This window comes from Triticum urartu, unplaced genomic scaffold, assembly GCF_003073215.2.
Source record: "Triticum urartu cultivar G1812 unplaced genomic scaffold, Tu2.1 TuUngrouped_contig_5683, whole genome shotgun sequence".
Taxonomy (NCBI): domain Eukaryota; kingdom Viridiplantae; phylum Streptophyta; class Magnoliopsida; order Poales; family Poaceae; genus Triticum; species Triticum urartu.
Genome location: NW_024116377.1, coordinates 2,181 through 8,668, shown reverse-complemented (window position 1 = coordinate 8,668; position 6,488 = coordinate 2,181). Strand labels below are relative to the sequence as shown.

Genomic DNA, 6,488 nt, shown 5'->3' with positions numbered 1-6,488 from the left:
GCCGCCGCTGACCTGACGCCGCCGCCCCCAATCGCGTCGTGCTGCCGCCGTCCCGATTCGGCCGCCACCCACTAACAAAAGATATCAAAAATGAAAAAGTAAGAAGCATTTTTTAATGATGTAATTTTTGATGTCTTCTGTTTTACATCTGTAATTTTACATCTTTTGTTGGATATGCCCTAAGCTTCCGTCCCCTTTCGCGGGCCCTTCCGTACGTCCAACCGCGTGTGCGCTGCCTGGGGAGCAAGCTAACAATTGCTCTCAACTGAAGCACGAGAAGAGAAGAGAAAGTTCGTCCTTCAAAAAAAAGAAGAAGAGAAAGTTCGGCCTTTTCAAACACGCACTTTAGCCGGGTGGACGCCGATCGCGACTGGCTCCACGTCCGAAACCCCCCAGATGTCAACAACGACGTGGTGTACACGTGAGAACGCGCTTGGCTGCTACCACCTGCGAGTACGAGTACTCCATCCCTCTAGTATAAAAGGCCAACAATCCACGGAACACAACCACACATCCACGAGACACAATCGACCGATTCCGACTGACTGAATCCATCTCCCATCTCCTCCATCGTTCCGCGGATCGCACAGACACACCAGCTCTCGTCGAGCAGCTCATACCGGACTAGCTAGCTGCCTGGCTAGCCCCGTGCCGATGGTTTCCTCGATGAAGCACTGCAGAGATCAGGCCCAGGAGCAGCCCTTGTCCCTCTCGCTCTCCCTCGGCGCCATGGCCGACCGCACCAAGAAGCAGCGCCGCGGCGTCGCTGCCGGCGAGTTCGTGTGCAAGACGTGCAGCCGCGCCTTCCCGTCGTTCCAGGCGCTGGGCGGCCACCGGACCAGCCACCTGCGCGGCCACAACGGGCTCGCGCTTGGCCTCGCTGCCGGGTCTGATCAGCCGGGTACCAAGAAGACCACGGACCAGAAGCAGGCGCACCAGTGCCACGTCTGCGGGCTGGAGTTCGAGATGGGCCAGGCGCTCGGCGGCCACATGCGCCGGCACCGCGAGCAGGAGGCCGCCACCACGGCGCAGGCGCCGCCCGTTCTGCTCCAGCTCTTCGTCTAGCACTGCATCACCGATTTCTCTCAAGTTCAATAGCGAGGCATATCTAGTTCAAGTCCAGATTTACAGGATCACCTATGTGCACGATTTGGTTTGTACATTTGCTGCACAATAGTTGGTCTGCTCGCTCATGTTATTACGTATATATGTGTACATATTTTAGGACTCAATCATTCATTCATTACTGTTTACTGGTATTATCTATACTTTATTGATTCATACATTTATTTTGTTCTACTTGAATCGACTACGAGTTGAGTTAATCCATGACGATCTCCCTCACACGGATTTTTTTTTCTTTGAAAAGGAGGCAGGCCGGGTCTCGTTGACACACACAATTATTTTTAGTATAATAAAACTCTAGGTCATATGTAAAAAGCAGAAAAAAGAATTGTTGGCAAAGAGAAAAGGGAGCATAAAATAGACAGCAGTTGTGTCGCAGGGCGGAAGTGATCATACATCAAGATGGTTTTCGGCCATGGTTATCTCGATGGTTACGTGTCTACGAATCTCCCCTGCAAAAAATATGTATATACGAACCTAAAAAAGTTGTATGGAGCGGTGAGTTTGTTGCGAGAAATGAGACTTGTGGGCCGATTATCACGTTGTAGATCTGGAATGTGGTGATTATGTGTAGGGAGAGCTCTATGTTTCGAGCACCCAATATTTGGATCATCAGTATTCATGTCGAGAGGCATAGTACGTGGTATGTAGAGATAACGTAGCAAGGAAGCATTTATGTTGATATATGTTTCGGAGAGCATGATTTTGATTTAAAAGCGTGCTTAGGTCTAACGAGGCAAGTAAGGAAATGAGTTGAATCACTGGCTTACTTGTGGGCGCCAACATTTGTTTGAAAGAGGATGGATGAGACGCGATCACCAACTCCCATTTGGAGGTACTACAAGGTCAATTTGCTGGCCCACTTGTCGGCGCCATCATTTGCTTGAGAGAGGATCGGGGACGTGCAATCATCAACTCCCCTTTGAGGTACTAGGGGGTGAATTCGTTGGGCCACTTGTCAGGGCCTTCATCTATTCGAGGGAAGTAGTGGGACAAGGTACAATTAATCAATCAACAACTCCTCTTTTATCGCAACAAACATCGACAATTGTGGGCAAGGGCTTTTCGCCGAGCTTCCGTCTCCTTCTTCAATTCTTCGAATTTTTGAAGGCATTTGTTAGCTTTTATTATTGCTCTAACTTCAGCCACTGCAGCAGAGTGTTGTTGTACTTTTGTTCCTATAAGCTTGAAAATCAATAAAGTAAACATAAAATCAGGATAAATCCCCTATGGTTTTCCTAAAAGAACATCAACAATGAAAATTGAGGCTGGTTCGGTACGTTTTTATTTCTCTCTCACAAATACTCCAATAAGATGAACTTATGTAGCTCGAAAATTATAGCATGAAAGCCTCTTTCGAGAGAAGAGAGCCAAGATCATACCATATGTCATGACGACATTTCACCTATACCATTTCTCTCTTCTATAGAAATATAGAGAAGGTACTTGCAGACTCGTATACATGTGAAACACGCACGTACAGTAGCGTATTCCTGCAAAAAGGAAGTACATACGTAGCCTTCACAAGTCTGAAATATCCTGCTCGGTCAAAGATCTTTTCCCAGGCCCTGGAATGTTCCAGACCCTTCCGTTCGATCCTCACGCTCGCGCCGCCGGCCAACACCTACTAAATTATTCGCTCCGGTTAATGGATTAGCCGCTGAATCCCACCCACCGTCCCGGCGGCCGAGCAGCGGCGCGTCTTGTGGCGTGACAGCTGACGCCACTCCGCACCACACGTTTGGCCGCAGCCGGTCGGCCGCGCTACGCACGACGGAAATATCCATTGGAGCTATCTGCCATATTATTAATACTGTATCCCGATGGAGTTCGATCCAATCCGTCACGTCGCGAACGTCGTGGTGGCTTCCGACGGTTGGTCCGCAGACGCCAGAGGTAGGCCAAGTTGGCACACACGTAAGCTCCCCCGGCAGCAACACGCATGCCAGCTACACAACCTATATATAAGTGCGGCAGCCTCTCGCGGAACTACAGCAACGCAAAAGAAAAGAGCATCAACCAAAATCCAGCAGATCATCAAGAGGAGCAGCAAATTAATCTCCATGGGAGCGGGGATGAAGCGCGCGAGGGAGGAGGAGCCGATTGTTTCGCTGGCGCTGTCCCTGAGCACGGACTCCTCGGCGTCGACCACGACGTCGGACGACTCTGGCACCGGTGCGCCGGCGGCAAAGAAGAGGACACGGCGGGGGAGGGTGGTGGCGATGTCGGGGGAGGGGGAGTTCGTCTGCAAGACGTGCGGCCGGGCCTTCGAGACGTTCCAGGCGCTGGGCGGGCGCACCGGACCAGCCACCACCGGGGTCGGCACGGGCTGGAGCTCGGCGTCGGCGCCGCCAGGGCCATCCGGGAGTGGCAAAGGCGCGAGGACAGGCACAGGCAGCAGCACGACTGGCACATCTGCGGGCTGGGCTTCGAGACGGGCCAGGCTCTCGGCGGCCACATGCGTCGGCACCGCGAGGAGATGGCGCTCGACCGGTGGGTCGCGCTGTCGGATCAGGAGGCGGGGCACCAGGCCGCCGCCGACCAGCTACCTGTCTTGCTCGAGCTGTTCGTCTAGCCTGCTAGTTGGATCTCAATGCTTGTTAGTTCAGGACTTGTTTCTACATGTGTTTAGAATCAGATAGGTTCATTATTGTTCAACGTTGTATAGAGTACGTTTTGCTGGTTAGCGTTCCCGTTCTTGCTGCATATTTGCTTTGGATCGGTACCTTTTTTTTAACCGATGGACGGGAGGTTTACATACACTTGTAGTATAAATGAAGACACATTCGTTTGCTCTCAATGCAATTGACGGATTCTTGCACTCAGATTGGTCTTCCATGAATAGGCTGTTGTTCACCGCCATGGTTTTTTTTGTGAGAAAACCCCACCATATGTTAATTAACTTATTAAAACCTTCATACAATCATTCATTACAAAATTTGCCACGCGGGCGGAGCAGTATTAAGAAGCATATCATTAGACCTATTATCAAAACTAAACTCTGCAATCTCGTGAGCCACTATATTTGCCCTATGGTAAATCTTGTAGATGTTTAAATTCATCAGCAACTTCCGAGACATCTTTCTTCAGGTCTACCTGGAGTGTTCACCGCCATTGTAGATATGATAAGTCCACTACGAAGCCTCCGTTTGTAAAATTCTGCAATATAAACTTCCTTCACAACTTGAGAACGTCTGAACATTGACAGTAGACTGATTCGTTTGCTCACCGGAGTTGAGGATGAGGGCAAGGATCCTTGCAGAGCGGCGTGGGGATAGTTTGGAACGCCGAGGCAGCTCCAGGATCTCCCATATCCCCTTCTTCCTCCTCGGTCTTGCTTCCTCGTCGTTTCCAGCACAATCGGCATCTCCTGCATCCCCGGTGATGGTAGCGCCATCGCCACAACCACCACATCAGGATAGGTGGTGCCCGAACACGAGATCTGTATATCGCCCACTTCCACCGCGGGACCAAATCCGCTGATTCCGCCTCCTTCATAGCTCAAAGCACGATATCTATAGGTTTTTTGGCCTAGTTGTAGGAGACAGCCGTGCCTCCTCTAGATCGGCCAACTCCCTGGTCACCACCATCTTCGTCTGGCAAACTTCAGCGCGTCTCCCCAGCGATCGTCGCCATGCGTGCCTCCTATTCCGCCATCGATACCAAGACGGATCAGATATCTGCAGCGAAACATAACGAGCTTAAGGGGAATCGCCTTGGTTCTCTTTGTTTGCAGTGGAGATGTGGAAATGCTCGCGAGCAAAATCGAAGAGCCATGGTCTTCCACTAGACCAGAGGTTTGATGGTGAGTAAATGCAATATCGATAATGCTGCATGCCATCGCACGCCACCACCTCCATCCCGGTTCGATCCGTGTACCTCCTCAGTATCACAGACCACATCGACACAGTCCAAATGGCACAAAAATGCACCTCATCACCCTCCCCTATCCACTCTCCTGTGCATCCTGCGCGATCATCGACATGGCCCCGCTGTCGAGAAGAACTAGCCACGGTGAATCAACTTGCCAGAGAAGAGTGCCATGTCGGTCGATGAGGTTGCTCCCCACCGTGAGGTCAGAGACGAAGAGCATCGACCAGGGTGTATCACACGCCATCTCCGTCCAGCTTTTCGGCCGAAGGATGAGGAGCGTTGGGTAAAAGCGGCCTAGCTAGTTGCTGCTCAGCAAAATACTACACTCGTTCCAAAATAATTGAAGTTTTGGTTTTGTCAAAGTCAAATTTATTTAAGTTTAATCAGTTCTAAAAATACATTAGCATATATAGCATCAAATTAGTATCATGAGATTCTTTATGAAATATGCTTTTGTATTATGTGTATTTGGTGTTGTAGATCTTAGTACATCTTTCCATAGAGTTGATCAAACTTAAGCAAGTTTGTGATAACACAAACGTAGAACTTTAATTTTGGACCGCAAACACAGTGCAGAGCTTGAAGTCGTTTTACGGTAGACATTCCGTGCGTGTTGATACTGTTGCAAAGAAAGGAAGCTTAATTAAATACTTATATATTTTTAATAAGACCAGGTCTGTACAACGTAATCGTCGGTCATGTTCTAAGAAAAATATACTCGTCGGTCAACAATGGCTTTGCCTATCATCACATTCTAGGAACAACTTTGCGTATACGGACGGCTAGCCTGGATTCATCTGGAGAACCGGCCGGTACTGTACACGGTTTTGCCAGGGCGTCTACGTCGTCAATGGATTATTACTCCTGTACACAGCTCTGCTCCACACCTGCATTCGCCGCGTCGCAGGGGCCACGCGCGTTTTATTGGCTGATCACAAGTCACAACTGCATATGCACAGCTGCACACGGCACCCTGCCGTTTCCCTACGGACCAAGCAAGCGAAGCTTGCTCGCGCGGCTTCTCCTCGGCCGGCCAATGGCAGGCAGTTCAGTTCCGGCCGGTGCACCGACGCGTGCATGCTTGTCAACTGCAACCTACTCGATTTATTTTGTTTATTATTCGTGCTGGCTAGATATCTGTCCCTTTTGCTGTCATTTTAAATCTGTAAAGCAAGCGAGCTGGTGTGCGGTGCTCTTGCACTCAACGAGCGTGTTTGGTTGCCATGCGCTACAGTACCTGTATTGCATACACTTCTCCACCCAATCTGGTTATGCAAATGCAGCCTCGAATGCACAATATGGATGTTGTTTGGTTGCCTGCATGCCCTCTTACCTGCATGGGCTGAACAACACTGTCTGATGTTTGGTTGTCTGCATGTTAGTCCACAAACCCAAGGCATGGTGTTTGGTTGTATGCCGGGCCTGATGTGTGGTAACCTCTTTGGCTAGTTGGTGAGGTTACCACCACACTTCGGCAACACACATCATAA

At 50.0% G+C, this 6,488-nt stretch overlaps 1 pseudogene; it reads left to right on the top strand.

Moving 5' to 3' along the window:
• Nucleotides 1-541: 541 nt before the first annotated feature.
• On the top strand, nt 542-3,925 carry LOC125529550 (annotated as a pseudogene).
• Nucleotides 3,926-6,488: the final 2,563 nt, after the last annotated feature.